Source organism: Haematobia irritans, chromosome 3 (assembly GCF_050003625.1).
Source record: "Haematobia irritans isolate KBUSLIRL chromosome 3, ASM5000362v1, whole genome shotgun sequence".
Lineage (NCBI taxonomy): Eukaryota > Metazoa > Arthropoda > Insecta > Diptera > Muscidae > Haematobia > Haematobia irritans.
Window position 1 is genome coordinate 214759131 of NC_134399.1, and position 13096 is coordinate 214772226.

At 35.4% G+C, this 13096-nt stretch overlaps 1 protein-coding gene across 6 annotated transcripts in view; it reads right to left on the reverse strand.

Annotated features, from left to right (window-relative positions):
* Nucleotides 1-13096, reverse strand: part of UbcE2H (ubiquitin conjugating enzyme E2H) — a 38287-nt gene that overhangs the window by 10405 nt on the left and 14786 nt on the right. The window lies entirely within an intron of this gene.

Sequence of the window (13096 nt, forward strand, 5' to 3'; positions counted from 1 at the left end):
ACATGGAGTATAACTAGCATCTAACACATTTGACGATTTTGTTATACTATCGTAAATGTGGCCCCGCCCGACTTTAGACTTTCCTTACTTCTTATTAATACAATGGGGTTCCAATATAGAGAAATTGTATGTAAAAAAATTTTCATTTCCACATTAATACATTTCCACATTAATATAAGGATAGCCTTTTATTTGGCGGGATTGGGCAACCCTATATTGTGATCACCTACCAACTGAAAGCTCTATCGTAAAGCGGTGCTCCCAAACACGTCTACGACATCGTGAAAGATAATGTATCGTAGATTTTCGGGACAACAACGCAGAACAGTCTTTCTGAATGGAACATCATCATTTTTTAGCCAGCTTTCTTCCAACAAATCAGGAAACCCGATCGCGGAAGATGGATCACACTTTACCACTACAATGCGAGCTCTCACATATCGCATCAAACAACTGCATTTTTGAGCACTCAAAACATCGATTTGATGGGTCATCCGACGAATGACTTCTTTTCATTCGCGTATGTAAAAACTAAAACGAGTTTTTGGATACCTGGAGAAGCGGTACATGCGCTCAGAATGCATTTCTTGGAGTTACCTCAATCCGAGTGGCAACTGTTCTTCGACAATTGGTTTAAACGCATGCATAGATCTTAATGGGGAATATTTTGAAAAACAATAAAGCAATTTTGGATTATTAATATTTTTTTCTCTCCCAGCAAAAAAAAATATTTTAAAGCACATCCCGGGCTCCCTCATCGATTTTTTCCACTTCCTTCCTCCTTTTGGACAAGTATTCGAAAGCATGCAATTTGCTATTTTAATTTATTTATTTTTCGGACAATTAAATTTCACAAAAAATATTAGAAAATCAATGAAAAAGTAAAAAAAAAAATAATAAAAATGAAATTAAAAATTTCATCCCCTCTGGGATTTATGTGTGTGAAGATAAATTCGAATTTGAAATTTGCAGCAAAAACTTAGCCGAGACACAAACCAGCACCAAAAATATTTTTCAAATTCGAATTTAGGATTTCAAATTCGAATTTGGATTTTTAGTATTTGGCTTATTATTTAAAAACTAAGCCGCGTGCGATATAGAGAGTAGGCTCATTGGAAAGGGCTTGAGCTCAGCTTTCATAATCACAAAAGTCTTCATTAGAAAAGTATTTGTGAAAAGCGAAAATTTGAAAATGCTTTTTCAACAAATTTTTACAACGGAGCCCACTGTGCCAAAACTAAGCTGCGTGCGGTATAGAGACTAGGCTCATTGGAAAGGGCTTGAGCTCAGCTTTCATAAACACAAAAGTCTTCATTAGAAAAGTATTTGTGAAAAGCGGAAATTTGAAAATGCTTTTTCAAGAAATTTTTACAACCGAGCCCACTGTGCCAAAACTAAGCCGCGTGCGATAGAGAGACTAGGCTCATTGGAAAGGGCTTGAGCTCAGCTTTCATTTTCACAAAAGTCTTCATTAGAAAAGTATTTGTGAAAAGCGGAAATTTGAAAATGCTTTTTCAAGAAATTTTTACAACCGAGCCCACTGTGCCAAAACTAAGCCGCGTGCGATAGAGAGACTAGGCTCATTGGAAAGGGCTTGAGCTCAGCTTTCATTTTCACAAAAGTCTTCATTAGAAAAGTATTTGTGAAAAGCGGAAATTTGAAAATGCCTTTTCAACAAATTTTTACAACGGAGCGCACTGTGCCAAAACTAAGCCGCGTGCGGTGTAGAGACTCGGCTCATTGGAAAGGGCTTGAGCTCAGCTTTCATAATCACAAAAGTTTTCATTAGAAAAGTATTTGTGAAAAGCGGAAATTTGAAAATGCTTTTTCAACAAATTTTTACAACGGAGCCCACTGTGCCAAAACTAAGCCGCGTGCGGTATAGAAACTAGGCTCATTGGAAAGGGCTTGAGCTCAGCTTTCATAAACACAAAAGTCTTCATTAGAAAAGTATTTGTGAAAACGAAAATTTGAAAATGCTTTTTCAAGAAATTTTTACAACCGAGCCCACTGTGCCAAAACTGACCCGCGTGCGGTATAGAGACTAGGCTCATTGGAAAGGGCTTGAGCTCAGCTTTCAGACCCACAATAGTCTTCACCATATAGATATAATTAAATTTTAAAGTTTTATTTAAATATTAAAAAAAAAAATCTCTATATTGTCAATGTTCTTTTTTGTATACACACAAAATTTTTTTTTCTGATTCAATCACGATATTAATTGATACATTTAATTATTTAATTGAAATTTCTTAAATCACGAAAATTACATTAAAAAAAAATAATTGAAGTCAAGAGCAAATTTGAATTAATTTTTTAAATGACTAAATTAAACATTTAATTGATATTGATTGCAAAACTCAATTAATTTTGTTCATTAAAAAGTTAATTGTATCAACTAGTTTTTTACTTAAAAATTTTAAGATTATTAATTAATTTAATGTTTCCATCTTGATTAAAAAGTTATTTGTACCAATTAATTTATTGAAAAATTTTAAACTTCTATCGCCTTTTTCAAAAGAAATGTGTTGAAGATATTTCTTCTGCGTAGGACTCATACTTTGGGAACAGCTGATATTTATCAATAAACTTTTAGGTTCAATGCGTTTGTATGCGAAAAAAAAAAACAAAATATTGATATATCGCAAAATTAATCCAATCAATTCTTAATTAAAGTTTTTTTTATCACGAAAATGATAATATCAATCATCTATAACAACTAAAAATTAGTTGTTCCAATTCAATTTTGCAATTGATTTTTATTTTAACTAAATAAATAATGAAATCAATTAAATTGTGATGAAATAGATTTTAAATTAAATTATTAATTAAAACTTTAATTTAAAATATATATACGTGATGAAGATTTTGTTGATTCGCGCTTCGGATTCCCAAATTTAATTAATTCAATTAAATCCAATTGATTCAATTAAAAGTGTAATTGATTACGATAGCAAAACACAATTTTTTAGTTTAGTTTATTTATTGCCTCACATACAACAAGATTTATAATCTTATAATTATAGTATGTGACATAAAATATATGAAGTTATCTGCGTTGCTTATGCGTTGGATAACGGGAGGGAGAGAAAAAAAGTAAACAAAATTTTTTGTGCAAAAGCCTAAAAATTAATTAAAAACTCATAGCAGTCCATACACAGAAAAAAAAAATACTACCAATTGATTCAACAAATTTCTTAATTGAAATAAAAATCAATCACAAAGGTTAATTGCATCACTTAATTTTTTAATTGACTTTGGAGATTGCTACTATCATTTCTATGATTGAAGACATTTCTATTAAAAAAAGTAATTGGATCAATTACTTTTGTGATTGAATAAAAAAATATTTTTTTTCTGTGTATGACTGAACATAATATGTCTTTTCCGATTACAATTGGTGTTGGACTTTTTCTGGGATTAGTGAATATGATAACATTTGTACAGAAACTATAATAATTGTTTGTACTAAATTTTCAATTATAATTTTAATTGCACAAAATTTTTTTGTGCAATTAATTGATCCAATTAATTTGCTAATTGAAATTGCTTTAATCACGATAGTATTAATCATAGAAGTAATTAGAAATAAAAAAATATTCTTGGTTAAAAAAGCAATTGTTTGCTTCGGCACTTTCAGTTAAGTTTTAATTGCTTCAATTAAAAATTTGATTGATTTTGGTAGAAAACTCAATTTTTTATTAGAGACAATCAATTGTATAATTTTGTATTATTTATTTATTTTTATTTTTTTTACCAGTCGAAGAAATATTTTTTTGCAATTGTTTAAGAGTTTATATTTGTTATATTTATTATTATTTGTTATATTATATATATTTGTTATATTATATTTATTATAGTCTTAAATTATTAATGAACTGCCAATTGAATTAAAAAATGAAAATAATATACATTTCTTAAAAAAAGCGCTCATTTTGTATGTAAAAGAAAATGTTGAACCTGCTTCGTAATGTCAAATTACCAAATTAAATAAACAAAATAATATCAACTTTAATTTAATAATTTAACGAAGTACTGTTTAAAATTATGCATGTTATGCTAAATAAATAAATTGGATTTATTTATTTTCAATTTGATATTTCTTTTTAAATTTTATTTTCCAATTTGCGCTTTTCACAAATACTTTTCTAATGAAGACTTTTGTGGAAATGAAAGCTGAGCTCAAGCCCTTTCCAATGAGCCTAGTCTCTATATCGCACGCGGCTTAGTTTTGGCACAGTGGGCTCGGTTGTAAAAATTTCTTGAAAAAGCATTTCCAAATTTCCGCTTTTCACAAATACTTTTCTAATGAAGACTTTTGTGTTTATGAAAGCTGAGCTCAAGCCCTTTCCAATGAGCCTAGTCTCTATATCGCACGCGGCTTAGTTTTGGCACAGTGGGCTCCGTTGTAAAAATTTGTTGAGAATTTTGTTTTCAAATTTTCGCTTTTCACAAATACTTTTCTAATGAAGATTTTTGTGATTATGAAAGCTGAGCTCAATCCCTTTCCAATGAGCCTAGTCTCTATATCGCACGCGGCTTAGTTTTGGCACAGTGGGCTCCGTTGTAAAAATTTGTTGAGAATTTTGTTTTCAAATTTTCGCTTTTCACAAATACTTTTCTAATGAAGATTTTTGTGATTATGAAAGCTGAGCTCAATCCCTTTCCAATGAGCCGAGTCTCTACACCGCACGCGGCTTAGTTTTGGCACAGTGGGCTCGGTTGTAAAACTTTCTTGAAAAAGCATTTTCAAATTTCCGCTTTTCACAAATACTTTTCTAATGAAGACTTTTGTGATTATGAAAGCTGAGCTCAAGCCCTTTTCAATGAGCCTAGTCTCTATATCGCACGCGGCTTAGTTTTGGCACAGTGGGCTCCGTTGTAAAAATTTCTTGAAAAAGCATTTTCAAATTTCCGCTTTTCACAAATACTTTTCTAATGAAGACTTTTGTGATTATGAAAGCTGAGCTCAATCCCTTTCCAATGAGCCGAGTCTCTACACCGCACGCAGCTTAGTTTTGGCACAGTGGGCTCCGTTGTAAAAATTTTTTGAAAAAGCATTTTCAAATTTCCGCTTTTCACAAATACTTTTCTAATGAAGACTTTTGTGGAAATGAAAGCTGAGCTCAAGCCCTTTTCAATGAGCCTAGTCTCTATATCGCACGCGGCTTAGTTTTGGCACAGTGGGCTCCGTTGTAAAAATTTGTTGAAAAAGCATTTTAAAATTTCCGCTTTTCACAAATACTTTTCTAATGAAGACTTTTGTGATTATGAAAGCTGAGCTCAATCCCTTTCCAATGAGCCGAGTCTCTTCACCGCACGCGGCTTAGTTTTGGCACAGTGGGCTCCGTTGTAAAAATTTTTTGAAAAAGCATTTTCAAATTTCCGCTTTTCACAAATACTTTTCTAATGAAGACTTTTGTGATTATGAAAGCTGAGCTCAAGCCCTTTCCAATGAGCCTAGTTTCTATACCGCACGCCGCTTAGTTTTGGCACAGTGGGCTCCGTTGTAAAAATTTGTTGAAAAAGCATTTTCAAATTTTCGCTTTTCACAAATACTTTTCTAATGAAGACTTTTGTGTTTATGAAAGCTGAGCTCAAGCCCTTTCCAATGAGCCTAGTCTCTATACCGCACGCAGCTTAGTTTTGGCACAGTGGGCTCCGTTGTAAAATTTTGTTGAAAAGGCATTTTCAAATTTCCGCTTTTCACAAATACTTTTCTAATGAAGACTTTTGTGTTTATGAAAGCTGAGCTCAAGCCCTTTCCAATGAGCCGAGTCTCTACACCGCACGCGGCTTAATTTTGGCACAGTGGGCTCCGTTGTAAAAATTTCTTGAAAAAGCATTTTCAAATTTCCGCTTTTCACAAATACTTTTCTAATGAAGACTTTTGTGATTATGAAAGCTGAGCTCAATCCCTTTCCAATGAGCCGAGTCTCTACACCGCACGCAGCTTAGTTTTGGCACAGTGGGCTCCGTTGTAAAAATTTTTTGAAAAAGCATTTTCAAATTTCCGCTTTTCACAAATACTTTTCTAATGAAGACTTTTGTGGAAATGAAAGCTGAGCTCAAGCCCTTTTCAATGAGCCTAGTCTCTATATCGCACGCGGCTTAGTTTTGGCACAGTGGGCTCCGTTGTAAAAATTTGTTGAAAAAGCATTTTAAAATTTCCGCTTTTCACAAATACTTTTCTAATGAAGACTTTTGTGATTATGAAAGCTGAGCTCAATCCCTTTCCAATGAGCCGAGTCTCTTCACCGCACGCGGCTTAGTTTTGGCACAGTGGGCTCCGTTGTAAAAATTTTTTGAAAAAGCATTTTCAAATTTCCGCTTTTCACAAATACTTTTCTAATGAAGACTTTTGTGATTATGAAAGCTGAGCTCAAGCCCTTTCCAATGAGCCTAGTTTCTATACCGCACGCCGCTTAGTTTTGGCACAGTGGGCTCCGTTGTAAAAATTTGTTGAAAAAGCATTTTCAAATTTTCGCTTTTCACAAATACTTTTCTAATGAAGACTTTTGTGTTTATGAAAGCTGAGCTCAAGCCCTTTCCAATGAGCCTAGTCTCTATACCGCACGCAGCTTAGTTTTGGCACAGTGGGCTCCGTTGTAAAATTTTGTTGAAAAGGCATTTTCAAATTTCCGCTTTTCACAAATACTTTTCTAATGAAGACTTTTGTGTTTATGAAAGCTGAGCTCAAGCCCTTTCCAATGAGCCGAGTCTCTACACCGCACGCGGCTTAATTTTGGCACAGTGGGCTCCGTTGTAAAAATTTCTTGAAAAAGCATTTTCAAATTTCCGCTTTTCACAAATACTTTTCTAATGAAGACTTTTGTGTTTATGAAAGCTGAGCTCAAGCCCTTTCCAATGAGCCTAGTCTCTATACCGCACGCAGCTTAGTTTTGGCACAGTGGGCTCCGTTGTAAAAATTTGTTGAAAAAGCATTTTCAAATTTTCGCTTTTCACAAATACTTTTCTAATGAAGACTTTTGTGATTATGAAAGCTGAGCTCAAGCCCTTTCCAATGAGCCTACTCTCTATATCGCACGCGGCTTAGTTTTTAAATAATAAGCCAAATACTAAAAATCCAGATTCGAATTTGAAATCCTAAATTCGAATTTGAAAATTATTTTTGGTGCTGGTTTGTGTCTCGGCTAAGTTTTTGCTGCAAATTTCAAATTCGAATTTATCTTCACACACATCTGGGATTTGAATCTATATATATATTTATACAAAAATATACGAAAAAAATAACAAAATAACAAGTATATACAGCAGTAAGTTCGGCCGGGCCGAATCTTAAATATAATACTTTACTTTGAAAACTCATCGTCGTAGTGGGTTACTTGATAATATTTAGCATTTTAGGGGGTTTGATGACAAATCTTCTCCCAAGCAAATCAAATCAACCAGTACGCTTCCCGAGGGAAAAAATTAAAGATTCTACCTATGAAGACCAGCTCAGAATCTGAATTTATGAGAACCAATTTTGTTCGAGTTTTAGAGAAATCATAAACATATCGTGTATATGATGAAATAACGCATTGATTTGAAGTCCTAGAAATAAATTCGGGAGTTAGGTCTATATGGGGCCTATACCAAAACATGGACCAATACTCACCACCTCTTAATGTTCCTCAAATACCTCTAGAATTCCACTTTCAGACGAATTGGTGAAAACTACGAATTCTAGAAGCGCAACAAGTAAAATCGAGAGATCAGTCTATATAGGGGCTATACCAAAACATGGACCGATAAGGACCATTTTCGACACGCCTCTTTATGGTCCTAAGATACGTCCATATTTCTAATTTCCGGAAATTTGGATAGAAACTACCGATTCTAGAAGCCCAAGAAATAAAGTCGGGAGATCGGTCTATATGGGGGCTATACCAAAATATGGACCAATAGGCACCATTTGCGCCACACCTATTTGTTATTTTAAAATACCTGTAGATTTTCAATTTCAAGCAAATCGGCTAGAAAATATAGTCTCTAGACGCTCAAGAAGTAAAACCGAGAGATCGGTCTATATGGGGGTTATACCAAAAAATGGACCGATGCACCTCAATTTCGGCACACATATTTGTGGTCCCAAAATACAGTTTATAGAAGCCAAAGAATAAAAGTCGGGAGATCGGTCTATATGGGGGCTATACCAAAACATGGACCGATACGGACCATTTTCGACACACCTCTTTATGGTCCTCAAATACCTCTAGATTTTCAATTTGAAGAAAATCGCATAGAAAATACAGTTTCTAGACGTTCAAGAAGCAAAATCGGGAGATCGGTCTATATGGAGGCTATACCAAAACATGGACCGATACGGACCATTTTCGACACACCTCTTTAAGGTCCCCAAATACCTCTAAATTTCCAATTTCAGGCAAATCGGATAGTAAATACAGTTTCTAGAAGCCCAAGAAGCAAAATCGGGAGATCGGTCTATATGGGGGCTATACCAAAACACGGACCGATACGGACCATTTTCGACACACCTCTTTATGGTCCTAAAATATCTCTAGATTTTCAACTTCAGACAAATCGGATAGTAAATACAGTTTCTAGAAGCCCAAGAAGCAAAATCGGGAGATCGGTCTATATGGGGGGCTATACCAAAATATGGTCCGATGGGCACCATTTTCGGCACACCTCTTTATGGTCTCCAAGTACCTCTAGATTTTCAATTTCAGGCTAATTGGACAAAAACTAAGTTTTTTTTAAGCCCAAGACCCCAAATCGAGAAATCGGTTTATATGGGGACTATATCAAAACCTGGACCGATATAGCCCATATTCGAACTTGACCTGCCTGCAACCAAAAAACGAATCTGTGCCAAATTTCAGGACAATAGCGCAATTATTGAAGGCTGTAGCGTGATTACAACAGACAGACGGACATGCTTATATCGTCTTAGAATTTCTCCCTGATCAAGAATATATATACTTTATGTAGTCGGAAGTCGATATTTCGATGTGTTACACACGGAATGACAAACTTATTATACCCCCATCACCATTCTATGGTGGTGGGTATAAAAACGATGTTTAACATAAAAAAATATATTATTAAAATTAACCGCTAGTGAGATTTGAAACTGTGTTCTTTATCTTTTCATTCATACTAATAAAGAACATCTCGAGAAGTGGTTAGAATGTTATGCATTGGCATCCTATTACGACCATATCACAAACATTTGAATTATCGTTTCGATTCGCTTCATGTTCAATGGCGTTTGTGGGTGAGTATGCTAAGGCATTCTGTTATGGTGCCAACAAACCCAGATTTAACCCCCGGTCGGAGCGAAAAAGTTCAAATTGAAAAAATGAAATATTTCCAAATGAACTTCCTAGCAACATCTAAAGGCCGGTACTAACAGGTTGGCTGATAAGTCCCCGGTCTAACAAAGAAAAACACATTTTTTTTTTGTCAAAATTCGTTTTTATTATTCAACATAGTTCCTTTCAAGAGCGATACAACGATTATAACGACCTTCCAATTTTTTGATACCATTTTGGTAGTACTCCTTCGGTTTTGCCTCAAAATAGGTCTCAGTTTCGGCGATCACCTCTTCATTGCAGCCAAATTTTTTCCCTGCGAGCATCCTTTTGAGGTCTGAGAACAAGAAAAAGTCGCTGGGGGCCAGATCTGGAGAATACGGTGGGTGGGGAAGCAATTCGAAGCCCAATTCATGAATTTTGCCATCGTTCTCAATGACTTGTGGCACGCATCCCAAAAAACGGAGGCCATTACTTTGCCAGCGGACTTTTGAGTCTTTCCACGCTTCGGAGACGGTTAACCGGTCGCTGTCCACTCAGCCGACTGTCGATTCGACTCAGGAGTGTAGTGACTCGGGTGTATTACGAGTTAACAGCTGCAAACACCGCTTAGAATCATCAACACGTTGTTGTTTTTGGTCAAATGTGAGCTCGCGCTGCACCCATTTTGCACAGAGCTTCCGCATATTCAAATATTGATGAATGATATGACCAACACGTTCCTTTGATATCTTTAAGGCCTCTGCTATCTCGATCAACTTCATTTTACGGTCATTCAAAATCATTTTGTGGATTTTTTTGATGTTTTCGTCGGTAACCACCTCTTTCGGGCGTCCACTGCGTTCACCGTCCTCCGTGCTCATTTCACCACGCTTGAATTTTTGATACCAATCAATTATTGTCGATTTCCCTGGGACAGAGTCCGGAAACTCATTATCAAGCCAAGTTTTTGCTTCCACCGTATTTTTTCCCTTCAGAAAACAGTATTTTATTAAAACACGAAATTCATTTTGTGAGATAGAGCGTCTTTGCTTCACGAAAAGACGCTCTATCTCACAAACTAATTGACTTACAGACATCAAATTTTGACACGAATCATTTGGTGGGTATAAAAACGATGTTTAACAAATGATTCGTGTTGGTACTATATAAAAATAATATGCATTTAAAACTAGCGACGCCATATATGTGTCAGACCGGGGACTTATCAGCCAACCTGTTATGTTCATTCTTGCGAAAAAATTTTTATAGAAACCATTATTTCGCACATAGAAAGCGGTGTTTATTTAGGTAACAGGGAGTGCTATTTAACAGGGAGCGATATTGAATTTAGTTGGTGGTTGCTGCTTGCTATTACAAAATTAACAAAATTAACATAGTTTTAATAAACAAATTATTATACCCTCCATCATAGGATGGGGGTATATTAACTTTGTCATTCCGTTTGTAACACATCGAAATATTGCTCTAAGACCCCATGAAGTATATATAGTCTGGGTCGTGTTGAAATTCTGAGTGGATCTAAGCATGTCCGTCCGTCCGTCCGTCCGTCTGTTGAAATCACGCTAACTTCCGAACGAAACAAGCTATCGACTTGAAACTTGGCACAAGTAGTTGTTATCGATGTAGGTCGGATGGTATTGAAAATGGGCCATATCGGTCCACTCTTACGTATAGCCCCCATATAAAGGGGCCCTCAGATTTGGCTTGTGGAGCCTCTAACAGAAGCCTATTTCATCCGATCCGGCTGAAATTTGGTATATGGTGTTGGTATATGGTCTCTAACAACCATTCAAAAATAGGTCCACATCGGTCCATAATTATATATAGCCCCCATATAAACCGATCCCCAGATGTGGCTTGTGGAGCCTCTAAGAGAAGCATATTTCATCCGATCCGGCTGAAATTTGGTACATGGTGTTGGCATAGGGTCTCTAACAATCGTGCAAAAATTGGTCCACATCGGTCCATAATTATATATAGCCCCCATATAAACCGATCCCCAGATTTGGCTTGCGGAGCCTCAAAGAGAAGCAAATTTCATCCGATCCGGCTGAAATTTGGTACGTGATGTTGGTATATGGTCTCTAACAACCATGCAAAAATTGGTCCACATCGGTCCATAATTATATATAGACCCCATATAAACCGATCTCCAGATTTGGGTTGTGAAGCATCAAAGAGAAGCAAATTGCATCCGATCCGGCTGAAATTTGGTACATGGTATTGGTATATGGTCTCTAACAACCGTGCAAAAATTGGTCCACATCGCTCCATAATTATATATAGCGCCCATATAAACCGATCCCCAGATTTGGGTTGCGGAGCCTCAAAGAGAAGCAAATTTCATCCGATCCGCCTGAAATTTGGTGCATGGTGTTAGTATATGGTCTCTAACAACCATGCAAAAATGGGTCCACATCGGTTCATAATTATATAGCCCCCATATAAACCGATCCCAAGATTTGGCTTGCGAAGTCTCCAAGAGAAGCAAATTTCATCCAATCCGGTTGTAATTTGGAACATGGTGTTAGTATATGATCTTTAACAACCGTGCCAGAATTGGTCCATATCGGTCCATAATTATATATAGCCCCCATATAAAACGTTCTCCAGATTTGACCTCCGGAGCCTCTTGGAGGAGCAAAATTCATCCGATCCGGTTCAAATTAGGAACGTAGTGTTAGTATATGGTCGCTAACAACCATACCAAAATTGGTCCAATCACACAAAAATTGGTCCATATCGGTTCATAATCATGGTTGCCACTAGAGCCAAAAATAATCTACCAAAATTTTATTTCTATAGAAAATTTTGTTAAAATTTTATTCGGTTCATAATAAAATTTTCATCATTGTCAAAATTTTATTTCTATAGAAAATTTTGTCAAAATTTTATTTCTATAGAAAATTTTGTTCAAATTTTATTCGGTTCATAATCATGGTTGCCACTCGAGCCAAAAATAATCTACCAAGATTTTATTTCTATAGAAAATTTTGTCAAAAGTTTATTTCTATAGAAAATTTTGTTAAAATTCTATTTCTGTAGAAAATTTTGTCAAAATTTTATGTCTACTTTGTCAAACTGAATTATATACGTATTGGATCGATCTTTTTTGATTTAATATATACCACGTATGGACTTACATACAATTTAAAAGATGGTGTTAGGAGGTTTTAAGATACCTTGCCATCGGCAAGCGTTACTGCAACTTAAGTAATTCGATTGTGGATGGCAGTGTTTAGAAGAAGTTTCTACGCAATCCATGATGGAGGGTACATAAGCTTCGGCCTGGCCGAACTTACGGCCGTATATACTTGTTTCTTAATTCACATTGGAAATGGCGCCATTAAACGTCAGTTTTTCAACTCGAAAAAAAACAAAGTACCACAAATGGAAAAAAGTTCGCTAGTTTTTCGCTTTTTTTGGTCTTGTATGGGATTTCGCAGCGGAAATCGAAAATAGTACCGGCCTTAAAGCAATGCAAAGGAGCCGAAAACGAAGTACTTCCGTCCTATGATAAACCCATGTAAAATTCATTGGAGATGATCCAAATTTACACTATTTCCGGATCACAAGTTGGGAATCCAAATTACTTTTTTCGAAGCTCTTTTTTGCTGGGCTAATAATGAAATATAAAAGGCTACTTTTGTACTTATCGCAGCAAACATTTTGAAGGATTTGGCCATTAACATTACAAATGTCGATTAAACACGCCTTTATTGTTATTCGAAAAAATAGCATTAATCAAGTGACAACCATTAACTGATGAATCGATTAAGGATTAACCGAATAAACAAAATAGTTTTCGATTA